The sequence below is a fragment of the Theobroma cacao genome, chromosome 8, assembly GCF_000208745.1.
Source record: "Theobroma cacao cultivar B97-61/B2 chromosome 8, Criollo_cocoa_genome_V2, whole genome shotgun sequence".
In the NCBI taxonomy this organism is placed as follows: Eukaryota; Viridiplantae; Streptophyta; class Magnoliopsida; order Malvales; family Malvaceae; genus Theobroma; species Theobroma cacao.
Window position 1 is genome coordinate 6,009,788 of NC_030857.1, and position 10,662 is coordinate 6,020,449.

The window sequence follows — 10,662 nt, forward strand, 5'->3', positions numbered from 1 at the left end:
AGCGGTCGTTGGGGAAATATAAGTGCGGAAGATTTTACATTTTCATTTAAAATTTAAAAATCAAATAAAAGGGCTACTAGAAGGAGGGGTTTGATCGAATGTGGGAACAAGTAGGGGAAGGGGGAGCCGGCGGCGCATTGAGAGCAAGACAAGTGGAGGGAAGAGATGACGTACACGTGGCGAGAGATGACTGGTGGGGGAATATTGACGGGAACTGAGCTGAAAGTAGGCTTTTGAGGGTACTAAGAAGGGAAAAAAGATGGTCTGGCTTAAATAGATGAAGGTTCGGTTCCGGCTAATAATGAATTTGATACGTCGATCAAGGACGCTGATTGCTGCTGCATGACTACGCTGAGTGGTCCTGACTTTATGCTTCCTGCAGTAGTACACGATCCTTTTCACAATATATATGTATATATTCTTGGGTACTTCCTCCTTTTCTTCTCATTTTGTGAGGTAAACCTCCCCAAAGTCAAATCTTTAATTAACTACAACTCGATGTCAAGTTAATTACAATTTGTTGGGCTTGACAATAAGAGACTATTTCAAGCCAGACGTTAATTTAAAGATCATAACTTTGGTCATTCTTGCCAACTACCATATTGTTTAATTAGTAGTCATAATTTCCAAATAATAATTGCAATTTTAGTAGCCATCATGTTCATACTTTCCTTGTCCACCCATCGCTGGCATTGTAATTTTATTATAAAAAGAAACAAAAAAAAAAGAAGTTTGATTTTCCAAGGGCATTAGAATTTAACCCAAATAAATTCAAAGGATGTTGAAACAAAAGCAAAGCACCAATTCTTTTGAAATCTCATCAAGGTTGCATAGAAACTGTGGGGTTTGAATTTCAAATTGAGCACGTCCAATAACAGGTGGATTACAGTAGTTTAAAAACTACATGATTGGTGTTTTTTCTCATCTGTGTCAATATCTTGGCTGGACTGCAAATGAATACGGCCTCTCATTTGTGGAGGGCAGCTTTGGCTGAACATGAGACTGCTTCTGCTTGACCCACTCAAATAGGCACAAAACCACCACCCATTTCTGTCCAATCTTTTCTTTTTCTTTTTGAATATATATATTTGTTCCTCAAATATTTAATATTAATTTTCAATTTTTTGTATAGCTAGTCCATTCCTACAAATTTTAATTAAAAACATAATCAGTATTTTAAAAACGCAATAAGGGTATGACAATAAAGTTTAGAGCATATATCTCTCTTTAGAAACCTAGTATCTTCTAAAGGGCAATGTTATGTCATTAGCAATTTCACATCAATGCATAGTTAAGGTCATTTCATAGGGAAGTGTACTTCAACCTAAGGACTGAGACCTCGCATATGTACATGTCGAGGTTACTTTTGATTCATCAATGAGTTAAAAAGACAAGGATGCTTTAAATTCCTTACTCGATTCAATATTGGAAATAAGGATATAAACAAAATGTGAAATTCTCAAATAATTTAAACTGCTTTTAAAAAATATGATAAATCTTTAAATTATAAAAAGTAAATTGAAATTCATAAGAAATTTACTTATTTACGTAGTCTTTATTCGATCTCTAAGTCTTGCATTAATGAAAGGTTTAATGTTTTTGAGGAAAAAGGATAGAGACATTATGCCTTGAATCAATTTACAAGGTGTCCAAATTAAAAAATTGCCATCAGCATGGTATTCAAAGTCAAACAAACCTTATAATCGTACCAAGGGATGACAGTAAGCATACCAATCTTGTAAGGCTAAGCTCACCAACTATCAATGAGGCTAAATCTCATATATCGGATGCTTGAGTACAGATGTGCATGTGAGCTCGAGGCCATGATGTAATACATTGTTGGTCATGTGTGCCCATTTTAGATTTGGAAGAGGAACTATTAATAGTAAACTTATTCTTTATCCGCAGCTCCCCTTATTTGCTTCGTTGATTCATTTCAATTTTTCAAGAGTGCCATTTAACAATGCATTAAGATTTAACTTAATTCACAAAAACCCACAAAAATTAAAAATGAAATTGCTACAAAAGAATCTCATTGGGCTCCACTTTTTGGAATTGCATTGTCTACTTTGCAAGTTAAGCAAAACAGGGATTAGGACCCACTAGACATGCTTGATATCCAAGGGAAATTTCTCTTTTTTAAAAAAAATTATTAAAAAACAAAAAAGGCCAAAAGTTTGGCCCACCATGTTGAGCTGCTTACGTGGCAGTGTAGAATAAGGCAAAAGAGCGGAACTTTCGGGGAGGATAAATTACATAACAGTTCGCAGTAGAAAATGGAATTCGAATTGTCATACTCAAAAGAACACACCAAAAAAAAAGAGAGTCAAAATAAACGCGAGGCGGAGTAACGCGTGGCTGTGTCCTCTTTGATTGCAATGACTTCACGGCGCTCCACGTCAGGTGCTGCTCTTATAATATGTCGTCACCAAGGTTTATCAACTTTTTAACGGAAACGGGAAACGGGAAACGGAGAGAATGTTCTTCTCTGCTTTCACCTGTAGGACTGTACGGGGGGGCTATGGCGAAAATGGCAGTACCAGTTAGGGTAGGATGCCCTAAGAGGAGGCTTTATAAGGCCCAGAATTTTTGTTATTTTTTTTAATTTTTGTTCTTTTCTGTTTGTTTTGAGTCTAGCGACTTGCCCGTACTCTTTTTTGTCTCGTTCTGCTTCTCTCTTTGGAAATTTTCCCTCTCAAATTTTTTTTTTTTTTTTTTAATTTAGCAAAAAGTTATCGGGTTTGAAAGGTTTGGCGTTGCCCCACGACACTCGGGGCTTCTCTCGCTTTTAGCCGCTGTAAGCACAATTGCACTGAGACAGCAATCCAACTTCCATTTACATTACAGCTTTTACGAATAGGCGAACAGCTAGCTGTTGCAACGTGTTGAATGCATAGCTGATGCCTTTTCGTTTTGTTTCGGCTGATCTAGCCGTCGCCTTTCACTCGGTGGTTTGTTTGTTGTAGTCTTGGATTCCATATTTTATAAGTTTATAATCACTTACATTAACTTTTCCCACTAATTTATTTAGTCTAATATTTTATTTTACCTTATTCTATTTATAATTCAAAGTTTGCCTCATAATACAATATTAAGATTTTTTTTTCTTGTTCTTTTACTCATAAAATATTTTTACCTGTTTTTCAAAGGTAAAAAATAATTAAAATTATAAAATTTTCTTTGCTATTTTCTTGTATATGCAAACAAATTAAGGAATCTTATTTTCCTTTCCCTTAATTTTTTTTATATTTTTTCTCTCAAATTTTTCTTGAACCCAACAAAGCTTTAAATTAATGTCATAAATTTTATTTTAATAAAAAATTTATATAGGTATTTGGATATCATAAACATTTCTTTTTAAGCTTGAATATCATAATTAAACGTGATATGAAGGTTCATAAACTTCAAAGAGATATGTTTGACAAAGGTGTTCGATCGCCAAATCGTCTATTCAATATTATCTTAAAAAAATTAGTACTGTTGCTTTATTTTTCTTAGACAACTTTGCTTGCGACAAAGGAAGTTTAAGATAATAGTAGGCTTAGTAAACATTGTATAAAGTTTGACCAAAAAAAAAAAAAGGAAGAAAAGTCTATGGAATTAGTCCTACTCAATGACTATCATTATCTAATGATTGTTGAAGCAAGAAAATTTTAAAGCAATGGGATGAGAGGGTTTTAGCATTTGGTAGACAAGGTGAGCTCATAATGCATATCCAACCAATAATGTAATTATATACGCATGTTACGTATTGAAATAAATAAAATTTAAGTAAATTTATAAATTATGAACTCACATTCTCAATTTAAATAATATACATGATAAATAATAAAAAATTTATATTTATATATTCAAAACTTATCTTATTTATTATTAATGTAAGATCTGTTATACGCGTGCAAACATGTTTATGTGTGTGTCATGAGAAGAAAAATTTTAAATTAAAATTGCGTTAATTTTTTTATTAAATTATAAAAATAAGTAATTAATAAGGTTCACTTAAAAGAGTCATTTTAGCAAAACAAATGAAAAGAAACTAGGAAGAAGCCATCATTTGTGACCCAATTAGGTAAAATAAATGACTACTAATTAATATGCAAGGAACTTATCCACCTATGTTGAAAATTTAGTGTAAATGAAACAACCGAGATAAGACCTTGAAACCAGGAAGCTTAATGAACTTTTCCAATCTAGTACTATTGTGAAACAAGACAAACAATGATCGGTACTATTGAGAAATTAATAAAACTATAACATTTGAAAAGCATTTGGAATGTGTATAAATTCTAAATTGGTACATATTCGAATAATTGCGTGGATACAACAACTAAGACCCTGTTTAGGATATATAAGCTTCGATCAGTTCCAACCACCAAAGTGGAAAGCAATTCGATCTGTACATGTATTAGGTATTGGAATATTTGCAGACACCCTTTATTTTATTTTTTTGCAGTTATTCACAAATGTCACAGGCCACAACTAGAGAAGTCGTGTATAATTTTATATACACTAAAATTTATTATAGTTATAGATTAATTCTCATGTTAAATTAATTTGGAGAGTTTTGACTTATAATATCAAACTTCATTATGAATGAAAGGTTTAACTGTATTTAAATATTTAATTTAGTGATTGGTGTATGTTTATCTTGTTCAACAAATATAATATTCAAATTAAAAAAAAGTTTCAACTTAACTAGCTGATCACGTTTCTTTTCGTGTTTATTGGCCTCCACTGCATAGGATTACCCCCAAATCAATCTCCAACTAAGAAAGGTCGTGGAAATTAACGTCCTAGTGCTTTTATTTAGTGGGAGACTTTGAGCTCAAGGTTGATGCTGTGGTGATGATTCTTTTATGCCGCTGTGCGTCTGCATCTGATTGGTAGACTTATTTCGGTATTTCTATAATTGGTATCAACTTCAGATTAATGAATGAGATTTGTCTTCGTGGAAAAGTGGCAATTAGGACAAACAGTGGGAACAACCGCGATAAGTTTCTATCGAAAACAAAAGAAAAAACCCATGATAAGTCTCCCATTTTGGATAGGAACAAATACTCCCAATGTGAAAAGTCTCCTTTAGACCATGTGTAAAGTCTGCTACTTATTTGCTGGTTATTCCAACAAATATTGTTCTTGATTTCAATTCTTCTGAGGTACCAACGTTTCAACGCAACTTGTTATTGTGTAAAAGAAGAACCAAACTTCCAATTAACGATCAAGATTAGATTAAACGTGATAAATTAACAGCATCCGATACGAACAAAATAAGTTGGCAAAAAGAATTTTTAATTATTATCATCAAGTGAGCATTGATTAATTAATAGAATGAAACATTGTAGCATACGTTTTAATGTGCACAATATGCTAGTTTAAATCATAAAGAATATTAATTTAAGCAAATTTGTTGAAATCTTTAAATTGGTATACTGATATCAAAAGGTCACAAAAAGTAGAATATTAAACAATTAATATTGAAGTGTCATATAAAAACAAGAAGACAAATTAATAAAGGCTTACGCATTTGCTAGAAAGAATAAGGAATCTCCTTTTTAAACGATCCAATGATTTTTCATAGATAATTAGAATTTTAGCAATATTTTTAACCGAAACCATAAGGAATATTATTTTTGAAATACGCATAAGTTTTTTTTTTTTAATTTTTATTATTACTGTGTCATTTTCCACTACACGTGTTGAACCGTCGCTTTTTCTTTCGCTGTACAACTAGACGACGACGCACTGATTGTTAACGTGTACCGGAACACAGAGGATCACGGATAAACCGCGTTTTCTTGTTTTATTTGTCTACGTGTTTTTACGTGAGTTTTGGGGTTTTGACCGGAGGACAGTCAAAAAAGTGGCAGATGCTGATCTGGATAACACGTGGACGGCATTCACGAAATCATGATGGCGTCTGGTACCCAATAACTACTATGAACCGTCGTCGTGAACTGTAGTATACAACTTGGCTTTTCTGAATGCCTGATCACAGCGTCTGGTGCTCTGTGTTGTCGGCACTGGTACGGTGATTGTGTCGTTTGGAGGTGTACTGTGTACTTCCTCCTCAATGATCAAATGGTTAATTTCCTTCACCAGCCACCGTTGCTTCCATACTACTGTTTCCCCAGTGTCAAACAAATTTTCAAGACTTTCCATGTTCCTTGTTAGGCTATATCGAGGAACAGATGCCCCTCACTCCTCTTTAGATGTAGAGTTTCGGTTTTTAAATTTAAAACGTTCGAAGGTATCACCGTATAATACCTTATAATGAAATGGGTTTTTGTATTTCACCTTAATAAATACGATAATATTATCACGTCAAATAGGAACATAGATGAATAAATAAATAAATCAATAATATATAATTAAAAAAATTTAATATAAAGTTGAAAGAAAGCTATATATGTAATCTTAAAACTTGTGAACTTTAAAAGCTTTTTTTATTGAAATAATGCTTGATTAATGATTTTTAGGATGTAATATTTTTAAAAAATTTAAATTATTTTAAAATTTTAAATAAATATTTATTTTTTTATTAAATTCAATTAAATTTTTATACTTTTATTTTAAATCAAATAAACTTTTTATTATTAACAGATTGATTAATTATAATTAATTCAAATATCATTTATTATTTTATATTATATGATAATAACGTAACATATTGACATGTTAATATTATCACATGACACTTTTTACTTTTCATGTCAATGTTGCGTGGAGGTAAAATGATAAATAACGCTAAGTATATGTTCTTATTTAATTTAAAAAAAAACAAATAAAATTTATTGAATTCAATAGAAAAATAAAAATTTATTTCAACTTTTTTAAATAGTTAAAAAACTTTGAAAAATAAAAAAGAGGTAAAAAAAAAAAGGACAATTGCTTTATTTTGGCAAGTTCATCATGACGATAAGAGAACAAGTTCACCATGATGTGTCGTGGCAGCACGAAAATGCATGCATACGTCTTTATTTCTTTAATTAGGTTTTTGTTGATACCTTAATGACGACCCAAATAATTAAGAAACTAGATATAAAAACTAAGGGTAGATTGTTTAATTAATTGCTTATCCAATACAGATAATTGAGGCATCAAAGATTAATGATTAAAATAGTATACTCTTTTTGACAACATTTTCTCCCAATGGAGAGACTAGATAATAGTCAATTCTTATTTATTGCACGAGATTGAAGATTTTGTCTCTTCATTTACAAAGTTTGCCTCCAACATTTTATAACAATAAAAGGTACAATGATGGAGATATGGGTAAATATTATGTTCCAAAAAGATTATAATTGGATTAGCTTTTTATTTTTAAATAAAAAATGAAATCAGCAGCCATCATCTTTATTTATTTAATTACTTTTGAGATATTGTCACAGGCATTCCAAGATTCATTATTGCTTTGGTAATGTATTCTCAAAAGATAACAAATTATTCAAATATGTCATCCACAACTCCAACGTATCTATACTTGTGGTTTTGTGCACGTATTCTATGGCTTTTATAAATGAAATCAATTTTTGTGAGCAAAGTTCATGCTGGTTGATTAAAAATTGATGAAGAATCTTCAAACTTTCGAGCACATTATTCTTTTTTTTTTCTCTTTTGTTACGCATATTAATTGATCTAACGTTTAAAGTATGTTTTGAATTTTCTATCTTTGGCCAATTTTCGTAGATTTTGATATGAGAATTGAAAGTTTGAAATCTAATTCATTGAGTATGATTTATGAACTACATATATACATTTTGAGTGACGTAGAAATATCTTTTGAATGATACATATTGAGGTTATTTGTTGCAGTGTAATAGTACATGATTAAAAAAAACACTAAATCATTATCAAAATCGTAAGATTATCATCTAAACTTGACTCGTTTAGATTTCAAGTGATTTGAGGTGAAATTTATATGAAAATCCATTAAATCTTAGTATTCTCATTTACACCAAACAAAAAACAAAACCCTAAGATGATTAAAAATAATTTTTTAAAAATTTTAAAAGATAAGATGTAAAATTTTGGAATTCTAAACTTTTCAAAAAATATATATATATTAAAAAATTTTAATACCAAACGATAATAATAAAAAAAATTAAATAAGAGACACAAATATAAAGAAACAAAAATAGTAAATATGAATAGGAGTAGTGATTAAATGGAAAAAGAAGAAAAAGGAGGTAGGATGTTGTCCCAAAATTAATCACGAGACATGACATGATGCACCATCCACTTTTTTTTTTTTAATCTTTTTTGATCATTAGTTTGATGCCGATGCGATCATCTCTTTGACCAAACCCTTCCCCACTCCCTAGTCCCTCCCGCTCATCACAGTTCAATTATTCCTCTAGCCTCCTTTCTTCGTTGGAAGAAGAAAAGAGAGAGAGAGAGAGAGAGAGAGAGACAGAAAATCTGTGCATGCGTGCTCCATCGCACGCAAATTCATAAGGATTTGGACAGAGAAAGAGAGCAGAGTGTTTTTTTTTTTTGTTTTTAAAAGTAAAATGGGGTGTGAATGGGCACAGTATTTGCATTTCCCATTCTTATTCTTTTATCATTGGGTAAGTTCATGCATTTTCCTCGACTTTTCATCATTGCACTTCCATTATCCCACGTAAACCTTTGTTGTCAAACCCAAGTCAATTGGGATTGTTCAATTTTTTATTTAGAATTATATAAAAAATTTATTAAAAATAATCATATAAAATTATATATTTTAAATTATATATAATAATAAAAAATTAAATAAATTAAATAACCCAAGTCAATTGGAGGTTTTTTTTATATATAAATTAAATAAATTAATTAAAAATTTTAAATCTATAAGATATGATAAATCATTTAAAAGTTTATATACATGATATGTGTAATCATGTTAAGAATATCTCAATAATCATATCGACAATGATATTTAAGACTTTTACCAAACACTTTAATCATTGAAACTTGTAGACCATAACAAAAGTTATATATATTTTTGTATTTACTCTAATTTATGATGTTCAGTACAGTAAATGTGCATATTCAACTTTAGATGTGAGCAAATATCAAGGAGAGAATGATCCAATAAGTCCAATCATCTGTCATGCTTTATGGTGATAAAAGTGTAAAGAATCCTAAAAAATAAAGGGTCTTGACTCTAATTACCCCATGCCACTAGGTTGGGTCAAAAAGAACTTGGTACTTATATCTTGATATCCATGCATTTCTTTCTTTGGCAACATTTGAAACAAAGTTAGGTAATAATTATTAAGAAGATTAAGAAGAACAATAACCGTTAGATCAAACTTGAACTAATCCATAATGTGAATGCCATATTTGGTATTGGTGCGTAGTGTTACAAGTAATGTAAAATGTGAAAGGAAAGAGCTTTGATTTCTATCTATGATACTCCCATATTGCAGCATCTTTTTTACTAGGTGTAGCCCACTCTTTTCCAACCTTATTATTCCATGCTCTAAGGTCTAAAGCTATGTTTGGGTCCACCATGGGAGCTCACCATGTGATTGCCTAAAGAATGTTTGACTGGTCTTGTTCCTTTCTTCAGCAGCAGAGAAAGATCCATGGTTAATTCGTACCACATTTTTTTTTCTGAGGCTCAACTTCTCTGTTACTTTCTCCTTCTCCAATCCCCATTTTGTTTTTCCCGCTGGTTGTTTATTCTTTTCAGTACATTCTGAACCATGATTATTATCATTATGATAATTAATCTGTTGAGTCTTGACCCAATCCATCTCACTTTACCTTCATTAATTAGAGTAGTGTTCACCGATTAAGTGCCTTTCTTCTCTATAATCCTTTTTCACTTTCTGGCAAAACAAATTTAGAATTGTATGCTAAAAGCCTTTTCATCTCTATCAATACATAGCATGACAAAACCAAAGGATGTTAATGAAAAGAAAAGAAAAAGTTCTGAAACCCTAAATGTAGGCATTAACAGCCTACTAAATGGCATCAAGATAGCTTTATTTAACTCAAAATCTTATTTTATCCGCAAATGAAAGTGGATCCATGTTAAAAGTAGTAAAAAATACCAGGAATCACTTTTGGTGAATTTTGGTTGAATTTCCATGGAGTAAAAGCCCACAGCCATAATTATTAAATGTGGATCATGTGCTTTCTTCAATTTTACAGCTGTTGTTTTACTCACAGTTCAGAAAAAGCAATATATCCCAGATAAAATAAAATTAAAGTAAATTAAAAGCCATGAAAGTTACAACTCATTTCAATTTCATCACCCCTTTTGGAATGGAAGAAACAAATCAAAGATACAAGAGGGGAAGATATCATTTTGAGCAGAAAAAGAAATTGATAAAAAGCACCATTTGTCACCATCATGAATTTACCCACATGATTTGGCTGTAAGGCATTTGTTTGTTTCCACAGTCACAGTTTCTCAACAGGCAGCCAAGTATGACAATCACAATACAATGTTGACTGTGTGGTGAACAGCAAACAAGCTCTAAACAGCAAGACACAAACTTTATTTATTTTTATTTTTTTGGTTATTAACACGATAGGTTCATGCCATATCATCCTACCATGTATAAATGTTGGGTTACAACTCATTTCATTGCATGCAAGACAAGCTGGAGGCAGACAAAAGCTGCAAAGCTTAAGAGCTGATGTATGTTGTTTTTTTGTACAAATTTGAGG